Source organism: Zootoca vivipara, chromosome 10 (genome assembly GCF_963506605.1).
Source record: "Zootoca vivipara chromosome 10, rZooViv1.1, whole genome shotgun sequence".
Taxonomy (NCBI): domain Eukaryota; kingdom Metazoa; phylum Chordata; class Lepidosauria; order Squamata; family Lacertidae; genus Zootoca; species Zootoca vivipara.
The window spans coordinates 15,453,755-15,474,736 of record NC_083285.1 but is presented as its reverse complement, the minus strand read 5'-3'; positions in this window follow the sequence as shown (position 1 = coordinate 15,474,736).

The window sequence follows — 20,982 nt, the reverse complement described above, 5'->3', positions numbered from 1 at the left end:
GATTAGAGAACATGTCATTAAGCAACACATCTTTATTCCATGCCTTGTGGCGATATTATAAAAAAATAATTTGTGTGTTTGTGAGTGTCCCATTATCTAATTCTTATCATCCTTTAAGAAAAAGATGATTCTTAAACAAACAAACAAACAAATAATAGAGCTTCTTATTTCCTTTCCTCTAGTTTGGCGTCTTAAACATTTTAATTCCAAGCTTTCTCCCCCCCCCCAAAAAAATGTGCAGATTATCAGAACTAGAAGGGGATTGATTTTTGTCATTCATTTGTCATTACAAGTAAAGATTCAGGCTGAAAGAAGGGAATAGGGAGGTCAATGTCTCCTGTTGTGTGACTGACAGAATTTAAGTGGTGAGAGAAAAACACTTTCTATGGGAAGTCAGCAGAGAAAAAAGGTGGTTCAGCAACAGTGGGACTAGAGCATAGATTAGGATTCCTCACAGTTGTATTCATAGCAGCCGGCAGGAAAACAACTCTGTTTCTTTGCAGAATGTGCCTTTTTCCTCCCACAAGAAGTTCAGTCTTTTTTCCCACTCCACAATTCCTCCCCTTCCTGCATAGCTGATCCAGTATCTATTGAAGTCAATGAAGAATGACTTGGGTCCCTCAGTGTGAGAGAAACTTTGCTCCTGACAGCCTTTGGAGTAACAAAGCACCTCTCTACTTCTAAGCGACAGATCTATAGTTAGCTATTGACAATGCTCATTTGACCTCTACGTTTCAAAAGAACTCTGAACCGTTCATGTCTCAATAATCCACCACTTTAGATTTCTCTCATACAGTGGTGTTGCCCCAACTAAGAGACTCACACGTACATTTTAAGAAAAGGGCTTTGCTAGCAATGAAACTCAATTTAGTTTCCTGAAGCAGAGGTCTGCAGCCTTCATTTGCACAGCCTTCCCCAACCTGGTGCCCTCTACTGTACATGTACTGGATAACAACTTTGATCAGCTCCAGGCAACATGGCCTATGGTCAGGGATGACATACCCTCCAACATTTCTCTCATGAAAATAGGGATGTCCTATTTCATAATAATAATTTTACTATGTAAACCCCGCCCATCTGACTGGGTTGCCCTAGCCACTCTGGGCGGCTTAAAACATATAAAAACATTAAACATTAAGAAACTTCCCTATACAGGGCTGCCTTCAGATGGCTTCAGATGGTCTGATAACGCCACACCCTCCAACATTTTTCTGAGGAAAATAGGGACATCCTAAGGAAAAGCAGGTGGCGCTGTGGGTTAAACCACAGAGCCTAGGGCTTGCTGATCAGAAGGTCAGCGGTTTGAATCCCTGTGACGGGGTGAGCTCCCGTTGCTCGGTCCCAGCTCCTGCCAACCTAGCAGTTCGAAAGCACATCAAAGTGTAAGTAGATAAATAGGTACCACTCCAGCGTCCCTCACACCAGCGGAAGGTAAACAGCATTTCCGTGCATTTCTCCAGAAGCGGCTTTGTCATGCTGGCCACATGACCTGGAAGCTGTATGCTGGCTCCCTCGGCCAATAACGCGAGATGAGCTCCGCAAGCCCAGAGTCGGTCATGACTGGACCTAATGGTCACGGGTCCGTTTATCTTTAAGGAAAAGCAGGACATTCCAGGATCAAACCAGAAGCTGGGATGGCTTCTGTAAATCCAGAACCGTCTCTGGAAAATAGGGACACTTGGAGGGTCTGGGGTCATGCAAGTGCCATTAGTGTACAAAAGCTCTTGAGATACCCAGCATTTCCTCTCCTTACCAGATGAAGAGTTTGGACTAGTTACTGTTGTTGTTTTTTTATTAACTTAAATGGGTGCAGAACTTGATTATTATTGTCCGCACTTCACGGAATACAGTTAGGAAGACTGCTTAGAGCATGTGGTGGCTGCTAACCCTGAAATGACTTTTTAATTAGACAAATTCAGTGCTATTTTTCTAGAAAAAGAGGTGCCAGAACTCACCGTGAATGCGTCCCTTGCACCGTGAATGCAATGGCACTCACCTGAGAGGTGTTGGAATGGAGTTCCAGCAGGTTGCAGCTGAAAAATAAAAGCCCTGGGCACATTCATGGGATATTATTTTTTTCTATTACTCATGATGGCTGTATGGAACTTCCAAATGCAGAGCTAGTATACCACTGAATACCAGTTGTTGGGGAGCATCATTTGGGGAGGACTGCTGCCTTCCCTGCTTCCTGGGCTGCCTGGAAGTTGACCTCTGTTGTAAGCAGAAACTTGGACTGATCCAGCAAGCCTCTTCTGATCTGCTTCTATTCTTTTGTGATGCAGTGGCTCAGGGAATAGCTGTGGCATAATGCAGTTGAAATCTGGTTATTGGTTAAGACCAGTGGCTGACGAAAACTCTTTGGGAACATAAAATATGGAGAGAGACTCGGGGAATAGAAAAGAGACATCAAATTTTAGAGCAGGATGTAATAGTAGAACTCCTGGTCCTTCCTGATTCAGTCAATTTCTTTTTTTAACAATCTCATTCCAGCATGATTTCCATGGCCCATTAGTTTCATCCTTAGCAAACTACAGTGGTAATGAGAAAGGATAGAGATTTTTCTCCTTCTGCATATGCTCATTTGACTTTATTTCCCCTTTCTAATGTAGCAATCTCTCCCCTTTTTGGGGGGTAGGGCTACGGCAGCCGTTTGTAATTATCGTTGTATGGTTTTATATCCTACTAACTACAGAACAACACAATATTCATTGGATAATGCTTTCATCCTGTAGTTTTCGGGAGTCCATGGTGTCAGGAGTATGGGCAGGAGTCAGGCTCTGGGGCCTGTAGTGCCTTGCAGGACTGGGGCCTGCCTCAGCTTGTGCTGGGGAAGCAAGGCGTGGCCACACAGGTGAAGACATCAGCTTGTGCTGGAGAGGCAAGGAGTAGTCACCCAGGTGAGGCCACTTGAGATCTCACTGCACCTGGTGGCAGGAGCTGGGAGGGATAAAAGCCCAGCATTTCCCTTCAGCTCTTTGCCACAGCAACGCTATCCCTGCCTGGTTGCATCTGGCCTCCTGCTCCTTGGACCCTTGCCTTGCTGCTGCCCTGCTTCTTGTTCCTGGATCCTTCGCCTTGCTCCTTGGACCCTTGCTTCGCCTTCGCCTTGCTTCTTGTTCCTTGGACCTTCGCCTTGCTTCTTGTTCCTTGGACCTTCGCCTTGCTTCTTGTTCCTTGGACCTTCGCCTAGCTTCTTGTTCCTTGAACCTTTGCCGTGCTTCTTGTTCCTTGAGCCTTCGCCTTGCTCCTTGCTCCTTGGACCTTCGCCTTGCCGACGCCTTGCTCCTTGACTCCCAGACCTTCACCTCTACCTTGCTCCTTGACCCTGCAACTGCCTGCTGCTGGACCCTCAGCCCTGCACCTGTTCCTGCTTCTTCACCACCATCTTGCCTCTGGTCCTGACACCCGCCGACCGGACCGTGACACATGGTCTGCATGCTGTAGGTAATGTACAGATTGCAGGATTCTTTTTTGGAAGGTTTCATTTTTTTAGAGGATTGTGCCATTTGTTACAATGCAGCGGTTTCAATCCTATCAAGACTTGGGTTGACAAAAACATTCAGACCTGTCTTATTATGTGAAGACCAATCCAAAAAGTTTAGACAGAAACCATAGAATCATACGTAGATTGTAGAGTTGGAAGGAACCCCAAGGGTCATGTACTTCAATCCCATACATTGAAGAAATCTCAACTAAAGCATGCATGACAGATGGCTTCCAACCTCTGCTTATAAACCTCTCAGGAAGGAGAGTCCACCACCACCTGAGGCAGTCCATTCTTACTGTCAGAAAGTTCTTCCTGAAGTTTAGTCGGAATCTCCTTTCTTGTAACTTGAATCCAGTGGTTTGGGTCCAACCTTCCAGAGCAGGAGAAAACAAGCTTGCTCCATCTTCCATGTGACATTGTGACAGCCCTTTAGATATTTGAAGATGGCTATCATATCTCCTCTCAGTCTCTTCTTTCCCAGGTTGTGAACCCAGGCTGCCCTGGTCCAAGTCCAACTTCTAGAATGGGACTGCCTTAAACATGGTGTGTTCTCAGTGATATCCTTACAACTTGGTTTGCACTGCAACACTTCTGGTGGTCTCTCTTCTTGCATCCTACCCAGTGGAGTACAATGTCTCAGCATTTCTTTTAAATCCCCTGGTTTAAATATCCGGTTTATCAGGAACAGAGAATACAAATGGCATTTCAGCATCGCTAAGCACCGAGGGTAAATCCAAGTCACAGTGATGCAGTTAAAGAGAGTATTGATTTAGCTTAAGGGAATCTGTATCACATGGCAACCAAACATACAAGAAAGAAAGTTACTGTATTCCTCTAAACAAAAAACACACAGACTTTTGTTGGCTTCATTTGATAAAAGGGACAATGTTCATACCAGCAGTTCCAGGATACTATAAGATAATTGTCTATTTTCTAGACAGGGTCTAGAAGCTCAACTACTTACCTTTATGCCCAACACTTGTTCTTAGAGGCAACAAAAGATGAGAAAGCAATATCTCATTAAAGTAGCTTTCCATTCAAACAGGACCTGCTAAGGAACCAGATTCCTGTCCTTTAACAGGGAGAACCAATTGGGTAGATGAAAGATGAATTGTTAACCCAGCTGAATCCAAAACTGGTTATTAAATTTCATTGAAACGAGGAACACTGACGTAGGGAGGAATCACTCCACCAACACTGATTTCTCATTTTTCTCAATCATGAATCCAGTTCTCTCCCCCATTTCTGCATCGGTTTGCAAACATTTCTTTAAACCTGCTTGAAAATTTATATGCATTTATTTTAGCATTTCTCTTAATGCACACATTCTTTGCAAGCAAATTTTCTCTGCTATAATGTTATTTTCATTAATGTACGCATTTTGTGCTCAAATTTCCTCAATGTAAGAACTGTATCACAAATAATCTACAAATATTTGTAAAAAAGGCAGATATCAAATGAGAGCTGTGGTTTTTTGTTGTTGTTTGGTAATTAAGGAGGTGAACTAGGTTAATTCCTACACTGAAGTAATAGTCCTGGTGTCAGGTAGCAAAGTTTTAGTTGCTGTGTGCTGCATTCTTCGTTTTAGAATTGTGAATCATATCGTTGGAAATGATGGGCCTCAGGCTTGATCAGATCTTTTATTTGATAACTGAATACAGTACCAACTTATTTGTCTACCCCTGAAAAACAAACAAAGAGGGAGCAGATCACCTGCTATTTGTATTTCTAGGAAATTTGAAACACAGTATTAAGGAGAAAGGATTGAGCAAAGTTCAGTTTTATTGCTTCAATCTTCTCCCTTCTTTCATTATGTTTTAATGAGATGAGCTTTCAAAAGTGATTTCACAGCCTGAGTAATGAGCCTCTGAGATTTTCTCTTGGATACCAAAAGGAATAAATATAATATCTAAGAATAAACCTAGCAGCATACAGTTCATGAGCAATAGGTAATCAAAGCATGGCAGAGCGAATTGAATGGACCACTTATTTGGATGCTCTGCAGACAGCACCTTTACTCTGGACAGTTATCAAAAATCAAGTAAGAAATCAGATGAATCATTACACTTAAGCCTGAGCTTTCATGCTTAGAGAGCATTGGGATCCAGACATTGTCTACTTAGCGAGATAATTAATAGGAAAATAAGCTTATTACTGAGCTAGATCTACCAGTGGTCTGATGTTTCACAACACAGCTTTCTATCTTCTAAAACACAGTGGTACTTACTTACAAATACGCATACAAAGGAAGGTGTTTTCTACCAAGGCAGGTTATTTGTCCTTCTACATCAGTATGGGCTACACTGACAAGCAGTCAGGAGAGGCAGGTGCAGAATGGAGATGTGAATTTTGACTTCCAATGTCACTACTGTGAGGGTTAAGGCAATAAGGAGGTTGGTCCTGTATGGAGGCCTCAGTGGGAATGGCTCCATGGAGGAACCTGTACAGTGTTGATCTCCCCACTGGCAAACTCCTCGCTTTTCCCCTCGCATGCGTCAGCAGTGATTGGGATTGCAAATCATAGAGGGTATCAGTTTTCTACTTCTGCATGAATCTAGGTTTTGCTTAAAGGCCAGTTCTCGTAAATCTGTTCTAAATGTTCTGAACATCTGATGGCAAATGTAAGGGGCTGGACTGAGGAGGAATGGTGGGAGCCGTCGCCCCCCCCCCCCGTCCTGAGCCTTCCCAAGGGTAAAAGGACAGTATAGATTTAGAACAGTGGTTTGCAGAGGGGCATAGTCCAGAGGGGGAAAGCTGGGAAATACTGGGTGATGAACAGCTAGAAGAGGAAACACCAGGAGAGAGACAGCTGGCAGATTCAGTGTCCTTGGACAGCATTCCTGACACCCCTTTGCCTAAGACTAGATGGGTTTTGAGAGTGATGGAATAGAGAGCTCAGTGGCAACAAGCTCAGATTACCCGATGTAGGAGTGGCGTAGAATAATGGGGACAGAGGGGGTGAACCTTGATTGGGAGCAACACCATTTCTAGAGAGATATGCATTCCTTTGTCTCTCGCTGTGATTATTAAAGAAACTAGCTGGCAAGAACGCTCCTTTCATTTGATCTGCTTATTTACTGCCACTTGGGGAGGGAGCCGATTCTCTGAAGCCTGACAGCAGCCCTGTATAGGGACATTTTTTAATGTGTAATGTTTTATTATGTTTTTATATATGTTGGAAGATGTCCAGAGTGACTGGAGCAACCCAGTTGGATGGGCGAGGTGTTGTTGTTGTTGTTGTTGTTGTTGTTGTTGTTGTTGTTGTTATTGCAGCTGCTGTAATGATTCAAGCACCCATTCAGTTGTGCCATATTCAATCCATGCAAAGTTCTGTTTTTCACTCTTTTCCATAAGCAAAACTGATGGCTTTTGAAGCCTAAAATGCATAGACTTCTTTTCAGTGCTCAACAACGTTCCACTACTTGAAATTCTTCTGTTCTGTGTATTTTCCTGCACTTGAAGGTCTCTTATGTGTGGCTTCTTCAGCAAGTCTTTATTGTTCCGCTTTTACCATCACAAAGGAATTACATGAAACTAAAATATAAAACAAAATCGTAAATCTCCTGCTGCAATAAAGCATAGAGCATAAAGATGCAAAATGTATACAGGGAGTTTCACCACCATAAAGCAGAGAGATAGTAATTTTGAAATAAAAGTCATCAAACATATTCAGCAAACTCTTTACGCATAATTCTTAAAATGACCAATAGCAGGTCTTTATGCATATATCACCAAATATAAGAAGTTTAATCTCTCTGATATGTTTGCAACACTGGGAAACAAAGCTTTGCTTTAGTTAAAGATAATCCACCCTAGTCAATGAAAACATTATTTTCTTTTGACGGGGCATTTAAAACTGCATTGTTTACAGGTCGAACATGATGCAATGACCCTGTGCTCTAAGCACACAGTACATCCATGCTCATATGTGTGTGGGGTGGGGTGGGGTGGGGAAATGACTGAAGCTTCACTGACTACAACCCCGTATGCCACATCATATGTCCTTCCTAAACCTTCCCTGATCCTCAAAAATGATTTTCAGAGAGTGTAGGGCACCGCTTTCTGAACTGTGTGTCACGACACATTAGTGTGTCGGCAGCAGTGTGTCGCATGAACACTCCCTGCACGCTTCCCGGGGCTGGAGAGGGGTTAGTTGAACCTCCAGTTTGCTAGTAAAACTGAATTACTGTGTCACGAAATGATGCATGTCTAAAAAGGGTGTCACCAACCTGAAAAGTTTGGAATGCTCTGGTGGAGGGGGAGAGAAAAGTCCAGATGCAGCTGGGGTTCAGCCCATATGGATATAAGCACCTGAACATGATTTCTGCCCAAAAAGGTAGTACTGTAGATTTTTCCATTTTTCATTCAAAACAGCAGCAAATTCAATCTGGCAATCTTAGTACTGTCGGCAACATATAGGAGGTCTCAGAGAGGCTCTCAGAATGTGCTCGCTCTCTCTCTCTCTCTCGATTAATCCTATTTCATAAAGGTAAAGGTAAAAGGACCCCTGACTATTAAGTCCAGTTGTGGACGACTCTGGGGTTGCGGCGCTCATCTCACTTTATTGGCCGAGGGAGCTGGCGTACAGCTTCCGGGTCATGTGGCCAGCATGACTAAGCCGCTTCTGGCGAACCAGAGCAGTGCACGGAAAAGCTGTTTACCTTCCTGCCTACTTGCACTTTGACGTGCTTTCGAACTGCTAGGTTGGCAGATCCTATTTCATTGTTGTTGTTGTTTAGTCGTTTAGTCATGTCCGACTCTTCGTGACCCCATGGACCATAGCACGCCAGGCACTCCTGTCTTCCACTGCCTCCCACAGCTTGGTCAAACTCATGTTCTTAGCTTCGAGAACACTGTCCAATCATCTCGTCCTCTGTCATCCCCTTCTCCTAGTGCCCTCAATCTTTCCCAACATCAGGGTCTTTTCCAGGGAGTCTTCTCTTCTCATGAGGTGGCCAAAGTATTGGAAGCTCAGCTTCAGGATCTGTCCTTCCAGTGAGCACTTAGGGCTGATTTCCTTCAGGATGGATAGGTTTGATCTTCTTGCAGTCCATGGGACTCTCAAGAGTCTCCTCCAGCACCATAATTCAAAAGCATCAATCCTTCGCCGATCAGCCTTCTTTATGGTCCAGCTCTCACTTCCATACATGGGATCTACTCATCACTAAATTTCACTGTTAAGCTACCTGTCATGGGGTATATATTTGCAAATGTCCCTTAGAATAAGCATTTGGTTTCAAACAGCTTTCTTTTCCATGAACACTCTCTCAAACCAACCCGGAATTGGCTTATACTATAAACCTTCCATTGAGCACTGTAATTTTAGGCAATATTTCTATCAAGGAGGCACAAAGGCAACCAGAAGAATACAAAAGCAAATGCCATCTTTGTCATACATTCATTGAGGAACCATTCCACTTCAAAATGTGCCTTTGTTTGAAAGTGCCTTTGTGTCAAAAATCTCCCTGCAATCCAGAAGGCAAACATTGCCTTCTTTTCATATTAAAAACATGAGATAATATTTTACAGCCTACTCTAAATGTTGACTGACTGTGGTGTTAAAGAGCATAGACTCATACAACAATAGAATTGTAGAGCTGGAAGGGACCCTGAGAGTCATCTCATCCAACCATCTGCTATGCAGGAATCTACACTAAAGCATCCATGACCTCTGCTTAAAAACCTTCAAGGAAGGAGTGTCTACCACTTTCTGAGGGGGTCCATTCCACAGCTTTTAATGTCAGAGAGTCCTTCCTAATGTTTAGTTGGAATCTCCTTTCTTGTAACTTGAAGCTATTGGGTCCTAGCCTCTGAAGCAGGAGAAAACAAACTTGCTCCATCTTCCTTGTGACAGCCCTTGAGATATTTGAAGATGGCTATCATATCTCCTCTCAGTCTCCTCTTTTCTTGGCTAAACATACCCAACTCCCTCAACTGTTCCTCAGAAGGCTTGGTTTCCAGACCCTTGATCCTCTTGGTCACCCTCCTCTGCACACATTCCAGCTTGTCAATATCCGAAATTGTGGTGCCGAGAACCAAACACAATACTCTAGGTGTGGTCTGACCAAGGTAGAATAGAGTGGTAGTATGACTTCCCTTGATCTGGACACTATACTTCTGTTGATACAGCCCAGAATAGCATTAGCGTTTTCTTTTTTTCCTGCTGCTGCTGCAACAGCATCACACTGTTTCTGCCCCCCTCAGCAATATATCACAGCTTATATAGCCTACATTTAGTAGGGGTATTTAAAATGAGAGTTGTTATAGCGCAGGCATCCCCAAACTTTGGCCCTCCAGATGTTTTGGACTACAATTCCCATCTTCCCCAACCACTGGTCCTGTTATCTAGGGATCATGGGAGTTGTAGGCCAAAACATCTGGAGGGCCGCAGTTTGGGGATGCCTGTTATAGCGTCTTCTTTTTTGCTCTCCAAAATACGGCAACCATAGCATATGCCCCAATTCACCCAGTCTCACAGGTTACTAGCGTTCTAATTTCAGAGCCAGCCCTAACCTTAGTGAGAGTGAAGTGACTGCCTCAGGTGCTGGACACCAGGGCATGGTGAGTGGTGGTGAAGTGTTGGGAGACAGAACCAATTGAGAGAGCTGCCCTATTGGCAGTACTGTAGTAAAATTCAGCTGCAAATCTCATTATCTTCAGTACACTGAAAGGGTGGAGGTGGTGTTGCCTTTCCCCTCAGGCAGCAAATGTTCTTAAGAATGACACCTGATACATTCCCCTTACAGCTGTGAATGTGATTGGAACTCTCTCTGCTTTTGAGTTGTTGTAGGGAATTTTGCTCTCCCTGCTTATTTAGCTTAAATAAGCTCTCCCTGCTTTTTTAACTTATATGCAGAATTCATCATGCAAAAGGCTGGACTGGATGAATCCCAAACTGGAATTAAGATTGCTGGAAGAAATATCAACAACCTCAGATATGCTGATGACACAACCTTGATGGCAGAAAGCGAGGAGGAATTAAAGAACCTTTTAATGAGGGTGAAAGAGGAAAGTGCAAAATATGGTCTGAAGCTAAACATAATAAAATAAAATCATGGCCACTGGCCCCATCACCTCCTGGCAAATAGAAGGGGAAGAAATGGAGGCAGTGAGAGATTTTACTTTCTTGGGTTCCATGATCACTGCAGATGGTGACAGCAGTCACGAAATTAAAAGACGCCTGCTTCTTGGGAGAAAAGCAATGACAAACATAGACAGCATCTTAAAAAGCAGAGACATCACCTTGCCTACAAAGGTCCGTATAGTTAAAGCTATGGTTTTCCCAGTAGTGATGTATGGAAATGAGAGCTGGACCATAAAGAAGGCTGATCGCCAAAGAATTGATGCTTTTGAATTATGGTGCTGGAGGAGACTCTTGAGCAGGACCGTCTCAAGCAGGTCGGGTGCCCTGGCGCGGAGATCGCTCCGGCGCCCCCACCCTAGTGGGGGCTAAGAACATGAGTTTGACCAAGCTGCGGGAGGCAGTGGAAGACAGAAGTGCCTGGTGTGCTCTGGTCCATGGGGTCATGAAGAGTTGAACAACAACAACAAAGGAATTTTGCACTCCTCAGACACGACCGCTAGAGTGGATATCTGCCCCACAGTAGGAAACCCACAATGGGAAACTACTTCAGTCTCCATTTGGTCAACTCCTATTCTCAAGCACTATGGTTTATCCTGCCTGCAAGTGAGATTTCTGATGTATTTCCCCTGTTTGTTTTCCAAAAATAAGTCATCAGTTGAAGCTACAGATCACAGCCCTGGAAGAAAGCTGGTGGCCATATGGTATTTGCTTTGACCATCTGTAAACGGAGCTTGCTATTTAGACAAGTAAGCAAATGAGAACAGGCCAGAGACAGAGCAGACCTAATAATAACTGGAGAAGCTTACTCACCCATTTATCCATCCTTCTGCCATTAAAACAACAAAATCAGTTCAAGAAAGGAGAAATAAACTACTGAATGGAGAAAAGGGATGTAAATACAGCACAGACCTAGAGATTCACAGTACAGATGCCCTGGTATATGTACTGAGTGTGGCATAGCTTGTTTACAAAGCTGTTGTACTACCAACCTTACTATATGCTTGTGAAACATGGACCACTTATTAACACCATCTCCAACTCCTTGAAAGATTCCATCAATGATGCCTCTGAAAAAATTTACACATCACTTGGGAAGTCAGGTGAACTAATAACAGTGTACTGGAAGAAGCAAAGATCACCCATGTTGAAGCAATGATTCAATATCAACTTCGTTGGACTGGTCATGTTGTGAGGATGCCTGATTGTCGTCTTCCAAAGCGACTACTCTATTCCAAACTTAAAAATGGAAAGCATAATGCTGGTGGTCAACAAAAGAGGCTTAAAGACTGTCTAAGGCAAATCTAAAAAAATGTAGTATGAACACCGACAACTGGGAAACACTGGCCTGCGAGCGCTCCAGTTGGAGAACAGCCTTTACCAAAGGTGCCATGGGCTTTGAAGACACTCAAACTCAGGATGAAAGGGAGAAACGTGCTAAGAGGAAGGCACGCTTGGCAAATCCACACCGTGATCAACTCCCTCCCAGAAACCAATATCCCCACTGTGGAAGGACGTGTAGATCCAGAATTGGCCTCCTCAGTCACTTACAGACTCATTGTTAAAACCGTGTTTATGGAAGACAATCTTACTTGGCTATGAGTGATCGCCAAAGATTTCTCAGACGGTGGCATCTCCACCCATTCAAGGCTGTAGTGACCCAGATCCCATGGAACAATCATGAAGGTCTCTAGAACCAGCATTCTTATTAGCTGGAAACGAAAGAAAGAAAAGGAAGGAAGGAAGGAAGGAAGGAAGGAAGGAAGGAAGGAAGGAAAGGTCCCGTGTGTCTAAATTAGGTATTGAATATTCCCTTCTGGGAAGAACTGCAGCTCCAATTTTTCTGATATTTCATTTCCATGACTTTTGGGGTACCTTACATTGGTTTATCTAGATCTGGGTGACACCCACAAGTATTTTTCATTATGTATTGATGGGAAATGAACTCAGTTCCAGTTAATGCCTCAGTAGCATCAGAAGTGCTGTGTCAAAGGTTAAAAGCTTTTCTACAGGAGCGAACTGATCAGATTTAAGCAGATGGGCTGCAAACGAAGTATCTTTTTGCTATGCGTTTTTGTAATGCAAAACACCTTTTAATAAACACCAGCATATTGTCGTCATTATAGCAGGGGATGGGGGTGTCTGGAGGGAGGTATTATATAATGCAAGGATCCCTGGCAGTGTGTACGGCATGTTACTTTTCAGCACAGGCATGAATGGTAACCATTCACTGAGATGGGAACTAATGAGAAATACATGGTGACACCTTTACGACAGGGACAAAACCTGCTCCCTGATCATAAATGAATCCAGGCCGTGAAAATTAATCCTATTCTAATATATGGAGAGCTTTATCCTAGATACCCACACAGAATGTGCTGCAACAAGGTAACACATGAGTAACAAGCCAAAGGCATAACAAAGCCTCAGTAACTTGGCACATGGACTGTGCATGGGAACAGTTACCTGCCGTGCTATTTTTCTAGAAAAGTGCCACAACTCACCAACATGAACACCTCCCTCCCTCTCTTGGAATGGCAATGATGCCCACCTGAGAGGTGCCAGAACTGAGTTCCAGTGAGTTCTGGCTGAAAAAAGGCCTGGTTACCTGAGTATAAAAACCAACATGAGAAGAGGTCTAAGAATTCAGGAACTGTCATGACTTATAAAAGCTACTGGGGAAAGCGTTTAAGATTTCCGGAACAAAGAATAAGAAAAAGAAGATTGTGAGTAAAACTTAGATTCTATGTGTGAACCAAAGGTAGTTCCTGGCTATTTAAGCTTCAACAAATGGAATATGTCAAAACCAGAAAGTTTGTTCCTGACAGTATTGTAAAGGTAAAGGTAAATGGACCCCTGACCATTAGGTCGTGACCGACTCTGGGGTTGCACGCTCATCTCGCATTATTGGCCGAGGGAGCCGGCGTATAGCTTCCAAGTCATGTGGCCAGCATGACAAAGCCGCTTCTGGCAAACCAGAGCAGCACATGGAAATGCCGTTTACCTTCCCGCTGTAGCGGTTCCTATTTATCTACTTGCATTTTGACATGCTTTCAAACTGCTAGGTTGGCAGGAGCTGGGACCAAGCAACGGGAGCTTACCCCGTCACAGGGATTCGAACCGCCGACCTTCTGATCAGCAAGCCCTAGGCTCAGTGGTTTAACCACAGCGCCACCTGGGTCCCGACAGTATTGTAAAGAAGGTCACAAATTGTATTGTAAAGAAGGTCACAAATCCACCCTGTGGATTGGCTTTCTGGTAAGGGCAGAAGGTAGCGATTCTACCTAGTGTGTGCCTGGATACTGTTCATTGGTTGTTGTTTTATTAAAAAGGTGAAACATTTTTACTTTTAAAGAAATCCATGCCCCAAAGATTTTCAGCAAAAGGAAGAACTTCCTTTAAAACAAAACCAGCAAATACACCAAACTTAGGCAATTTGTAGCCACCTTTCCTTTGTAGCCCCCCCCCCACAACAAAGTTCAGTCCTGCACTCACCAAAACGATAAAGAAATTTGAAAATGCTGTGCAAAAGAGGCAGAAAAAATGGAAGCTTCTTCCATAGGTGAAGTAAACTTTTGAGATATTGGAGGGCAGGTTTTTGTACAGCACTAGTACAGTGTGTTTGCCTGTCTGGTCCTCCTCATTTTTGAATTTGGCCCTCCCTGCCAATTGCTGAGGTAATTTGGCCTTTGGGCTGCAAAAGCTTCTCAACCCCATTACAAAACAAAATTTTGTTTTCAATAATTGCTTGTTTTAAAAGCATGTACAGATAGGGAATACATACTTAACCTTTGCTGGTATATCTAATAACATGTCAATTTGTGTTTATCGTTTGGACAGCAGATGGAGAAATGAAGTGAAAGGCAGGGGAAAGGAAATTTCCTGCTTTGAAAACAAAAGCATCCCTTAATTAGAACTCATGCGGAGTCTAAAAAATCAGAGCGAGTATCCGTTTCTAAGGCCGCTCTCACAATCTGCTCTCTTTCTTGCCAAAAGTGCTACACTGGAAATTTGCTAATAATTCACAAATAGATAAGAGGGGATTTATTGGAGGGAAAAAGAAATCTAAGATTAATGGCGGGGGCACTAAGGCTCTGAGCCAGCTGCCATTGACTCTAAAAGAAATATATCCACTTGCCCTAAGTGAAATTGTTTATACCTCTGGGAATGGCAGAGGTTAATGAGCCCTGGGAGAAAAAGGAAGCCATGCTTTGCATATAAACAAGATGAAAACTGACAGAAAGAAGCGAACACTCTGATTTCTCTGGTTAATAAAACGTAGTTGCAAGATGGACCATTACCTCTGAACAGATGATGCAGCTGATGACAGCTTGTTTTGTTTTTTACCTATAAAATGAATTGTGCCGTAAATCCAACAGTCCTATCTTTTCAGGGCTGGCTAACCTATGGTCCTCCAGACTTGGACTCCCATGAACCCTGACCATTGGCCATACAAACTGGGCCTGCTGGGGGTTGTAGTTCAGCTGCATCTGGAAGGTCACAGGCACAGCTGCCAAGTCTCCCGTATTCCCTGAGAAATCCCCGTTTTTCCAGCTGTTCCTAGCTGAAAAAACGGATATTTTTTTTTGTTTTTCCCTGGTTTATTCTGGTGCGGCCAGCCATTTTGGAACTGGGCGGAGCATGCTCAGAAGCGACTTTTGATGCTGCTCTGCCCAGTTCCAAAATGGCTGCAGTGCGACATCTGGTGTGGCGGCCAAAAGTCACTTCTGAGCATGCTCCGCCCAGTTCCAAAATGGCGGCAGCGCTACTTCCGGCCTGCTACTTCCGGCCGGTCCCTTTTTTCTCTCACAGCAACTTGGCAGGTATGGTCACAGGTTAGCCACCCTGCATTTTACTCTCATGAAAAGCATTTCTTATTCAAAACACGCACATACGCCACACCACAGTAGCTCTCTAGGGCTCCAGGTCTCTTCTGTCACTTGCAAAATGAACTTTCTACCTTGAGATGCTCGTGATTGAGATTAGGACTTTTTGTATGCAAAGCATGTTCCTAACCCTACAGCTTGCACCCTTCCCCTTTTCGACGGTGAGACGTCTTCATACCAATACAAGATTGCATTCTCAGGGAAATGGAGGGGGTGCGCCAGTAACAGCTACCAACATTATCCCCAACGATCAGTTAATGTAGCCACCTTTGTACCCTCCCCTGAAACAGAAGGCCTCATCTCATAGTCATTGGAAGGCATGGTAGCCACAAGAAAATTCCCAAGTGGAGAGTTCACCCCTGCAAGGCGGAAAATGGACTTTTGGACATTTGTTCCATGTAGAAAAAACATGCCTTGGATGGTGGGAGGGATCTTGGTGGCTGTCCCTCTCTTTGACCAATACACATTGTTCTGCCAAATGCAGCGGTTCTTTTTAAAGATATCGGGACAAAAGGAATGAGGAGGAGGTGGAGTGGCAGACAAAAATGATAGACTATGCTGAACTTGCTAGACTGACTTGCAAGATCCGCGACCAAGGGGAGACAAGGTTTCAAAAGGATTGGAGTAAATATGTGGTATATATGGAGAAAAACTGTAGATCTTTAAAAACACTTGCAGGATTGAAATAAATCCTACGAATTGACTAAAAAGTTAAAAAGGAACTGCAAAAATGGAGTTAATAAGAAACCCGCATGAAGGGAGGGGGGGAAGTCATAGCTCGGCAGAGCAAGATGTAAGATGGAAATATAAGATGTTTTGTATAAAAGATTGTTTTTTTATTTTAATTTGTTAAATTTGGAAAATGGAATAAAAATTTATTTAAAAAAAAAAGGAATGAGGAGGTGGAAGGTGAACCAAAGAACCCTTTATTACAGAAAACAAAACATACATACCCAATGTCCCCAATCTGCTCCCTGGGTAGCAAGGACAGTTCTCCTCCAGGCAGGCAGTTCTCCTCCAGGCAGGCTCTCTTCCCATCCCAAATGCCTGCCTTTTATAGAGACAAACAAACAAACAGTTTGTTATAGAGAGCCTTCTCTTAATTGGCAACACCTGTGGTCAACAAGCTCTCTTCCCTTAAATAAACATCCACACAGAAGCTAAGTTTGGGGCGCGGCACGGCTATGGGGAGAACTCTAAGACATGCCATCCTATCTCCTCGTCACAATGTCTTTTGCGTTATTTCTCATACACACGTTCATTGAGGAACACAGGAACCTGTGTTCTGCTGAATTGGACCGTTGATGCATTTAGCTCAGCATTGCCCCTGACTGGCAGGGATTCTCTAGGATTTTAGACAAGGCGATGCTTGGCGATGCTGGGCATTGAAACTTGGATTTTCTGCAGATGCTCTACCGTTGAGCTGTGGCACAAGACAAGAGGCTCTGTGTGCTTACGTCCTTGGCTTGCTTCAGGTATCAAAACAAGCATACACAGAGGGAGGGGGGAATTTGTCATATGAGCATTCATCCGGACAAACGTCCGAAAAGGACTAAAGTTTCAACAGGAGAGAAAACTTCTGCAAAACTAGCATTTTTCTCTCAGGGGAAAACTGGGTGTGCGAGCTTCAGCGCCTCGAAACAAGCATATGAGTCAGCTGTGACTGTCTCATGCTACTCTACGGTCAGGAAGCCATATCATATCATGTCTCCGTTCAGCATGACACAAATGAAAACAGACAAAGGACAAAATGGATTTTAAAAAAGCACCTGAGGGACTCAATTATGAACACAAAAGATTTTGCAATGGGTTTTTTTTTAACCAACAGTAGCAACACAAATACTAGACACATATTGGAGGGGGGGCACCTTTCTCCCAGCTCTACCATAAAAGTCCCTAAAAGAGAGTGCCTTTGATGGACATTGCATTCTCTACTTCATTCCATTGTACTTTTTCTTATTTAGTGACTGCCATTATTCTAAAGGTTTCTCTATTTATTTGTGCAGGTTCTGTCACAAAAACGTATTTTCTGCAATAATTGAAATGCTCTGTATATCACAACCCTTGCTTTTCTTTCTGCTGTTTTATTTTCTTTTGCAAGCAAGGAGAAAGCAAAAGTTTTTTCTTCTTCAGATTGATCCAGAAATGTGTGGTTATTATGTGTACTCTCAGTACTCTTGAGAATTGTTGCAATGTAAAGAAGGAGCTCTTCCCCAGTCATTTTGCTAAGCTCTCTTCTATATCCCAGCGATTATAAAACGTTATAATGGAATAGTCAAAAAAATATTTAGAACTAGCTGACCTGGCCACGTTTTGCTGTGGCTCTGTCTGTTTAAATGCACCCTCAGAGCCCCCCTTTATTTTGTTGAAATGTTTCACGCGTGTTCTGTTTACACAGACTCATCCCTATGAGTCCCCCCACCCTGTCCCGGCCCATGAGCTATCCCCTCCCCTCCCCCCCACCCCGTGGTTGTCCCCACTCTGTCCTGACCCATGACCTATCCCGCCCCCTCCTCCCCAATCCCCCACCCAGGCGAGCCCCCACCTCCACTCGGCCCAGTCTGGAAAGCCGAGCCGAGATGCTGTGGAGAGGGAAGCTTTCCTAGGTGCAGTACCAGTGTAGCCGTCGCTAGAGGGCACTGTTTCGTGACCTCTCCTGTGCTCCCAGCATGCACTTTCGTCTGAGTTGTGAGTTTTGGAACACGTGGTTTTGAGGGTTTTACCTGCCCCAGGTGCATCATCTATCTATGCAAACGGTATGGGGTCACTCTCATATTCGCATGTGACTTTGTGTCAAAATTTGAATGCAATCGGTCAAGCGATTTCAGAGAAAAGTGGAGACACACCCACATGCCCGGTTTACATTTTTTAATATATAGATATGAAATGTTGATTTACCTTGATATGGTGGTGTAACAAATGAAATGGCACTTTCTTTCTAATTTTTTTTAACTAAAATATCTTAGGAGAGTGATATGCCTTTCACAAATCTTCCAAGTTCTGTTTTTTGAAACATGAAAAGAATAAAGCCTAAAGCATTTCTAAGTTCAGTTACTTGAACTTCAAAGTGAAACTTTTCAAAAATAATAATAAAAAAACACAACCTGCTTTTAAAATGACTGAAATACTGCAAAGCACCAGAGATCCTGAAAGGAGAAGCACAATGCTTTAGTGACAGGGCTGACGGGGAAAATTTGATTCAATTTGCATCTAAAGGTGAACCTACCCAATTCAGACTTTTTAAAAGAATACAAGAAGTGAAACACGGCTGCCCTTTGGAATTCACACTTCTCTGAATTTTTCAGTGAAGTTCTCCAGCCAAGCAGTGTGTAGAAAAATCAATGTACAGAGGTGAAATACACACAATAATGCACATATAAAATGCATTATATTGGATAAATTCTTTGGCAGACGGTATATTAGACATCTGAAGGCAGCCCTGTTTAGGGAAGCTTTAATGTTTAACAGACTACAGTCATACCTTGGTTTAAGTTCGCTTTGGTTTGAGTACTTTCAGTTTAAGTACTCTGTGGACCTGTCTGGAACGGATTAATCCACTTTCCATTACTTTCAATGGGAAAGTTTGCTTCAGGTTAAGCACGCTTCAGGTTAAGTACAGACTTCCGGAACAAATTGTGTACTTAAACCGACGTACCACTGTATTGTATTTTAATATTTTGTTGGAAGCTGCCCAGAGTGGCTGGGGAAACCCAGCCGGATGGGCGTGGTATAAATATAGTGTTGTTGTTGTTGTTTGTTGTTATCATTATCATTATTTGAGGCACACAGACATGTATAGTAAGAAAAATTCACACGAAGATGCTGATGAATTTTCATGTGGGCCTTTTTTATTTAAAAAATGGCAAACTGATGTGGAAATGTATAAGAACTGAAGATTGGAAAAATGAGACACTTTTCTCTATCTATTTTCTCCATGCCAGGGTTACCAACTTGAATAAAATTGGGGGGGGGGAGAGATGTTCCATCCTGCATAATCAATCACAAGACGCAGCACATGTGCACTATTTGAATGGCAATGCCAATCAACTTGGGTGTGTGTGACCCCCTCAAACATATTATTGAGGGGGGCTGAAGAGGCATCGGCCCTTAGGCATTGGCTCCTATGCTCCATGCCGTGCCTCATTTTATAAGCTTTTTTCATGTCACCTTTTATATTTTCTCTAAACTAAAGAGTCCTAAATGCAGCAACCTTTTCTCATAGGGCAGTTGTGCCATCCCGTTGATCATTTCAGTTGCACCCATCCATACTTGGGTTCAGCAAGGTGGCTGCCTCGTGTGCCTTCAAAACCACCCCTTGTGGGCAATTTTGTAATCCATGTATTAAGGAAATTTCCCATTTTCCCAACTGAAAAAGTAAACTCAAAGCAAATCCGATGCACATGTGCCTGAAAATTACAGCCACAAAACTTCTGGAATCTAAGATTTTGGTCTGTGTCTATTTATGAAAAAAGGGATAACTCATAAAAAATATTATTTTAATCATTTTCATTTTATGAAAGAATCTCTAAACCTTGCCTTTACTCAAACGTGACTTTCAGGGCAGAATAGCAAACAGTGCCAAATATCAACACAACATCAACATTGACTGTGAGCCAGCCGTAAATGTCCACTCTAAGAAAAAGTATAATGGCAGAAGCATTTCTGATATTTACCGATAAGTCTCAAGGCCAACTAATTGAGTGCTTTTATTTTCATTTTCATGTGATGGGTGTAAACATCCAAAACAATTGGCACTGTTAGTGCATATTCAGAGTTTAATGACATCAGCACAATACTTGGTCTTAATGAACAACAGTCCTTGCTTCCTGATACACTACAGTGGAAGCTTGGGTTAAGAACATAATTTGTTCTGGAGGTCCATTCTTAACCTGAAACTGTTCTTAACCGGAGGTACCACTTTAGCTAATGGGGCCTCCCACTGCCACCACGCTGCCACCGCACGATTTCTGTTCTCATCCTGAAGCAAAGTTCTTAACCCGAGGTACTATTTCTGGGTTAGGGGAGTCTGTAACCTGAAGCGTCTGTAACCCGAGGTACCACTGTACAGTGGTACCTCCGGTTGCGCACGGGATCCATTCCAGAGCTCCGGTTGGGTCTTGAGGAATTAGCAACCAAAGGTGCCTGTTCCACATGTGTGTGGCGCGGTAGAGTGCTTCTGCGCATGCGCGCATGGCGGAACTCGGAAAAATACTTCCGGGTTTGACACATTCACATCCTGAATGATACGCAACCAGAGGTGTGCATATCCAGAGGTACCACTGTCGTCCCCTTACAGTCTATTTTTAAGCCCATTGCACACATTATGGACATGCAATCACTGGGGAGCAGAGCTGCACTCACGGGCTTCCCTTACCACTGAGGTCTTTGCACACCTGCCTCCAGAGGTCCAGGTGATGGTCCTCAGGGAAGATGCTTATACATAAGCAACTGCTTGCACACTGACTTCAACATGACTGAGAAGCTGGCGCTATCGAGCAACTCAATCATGTGCGATCATGAGCAACTGG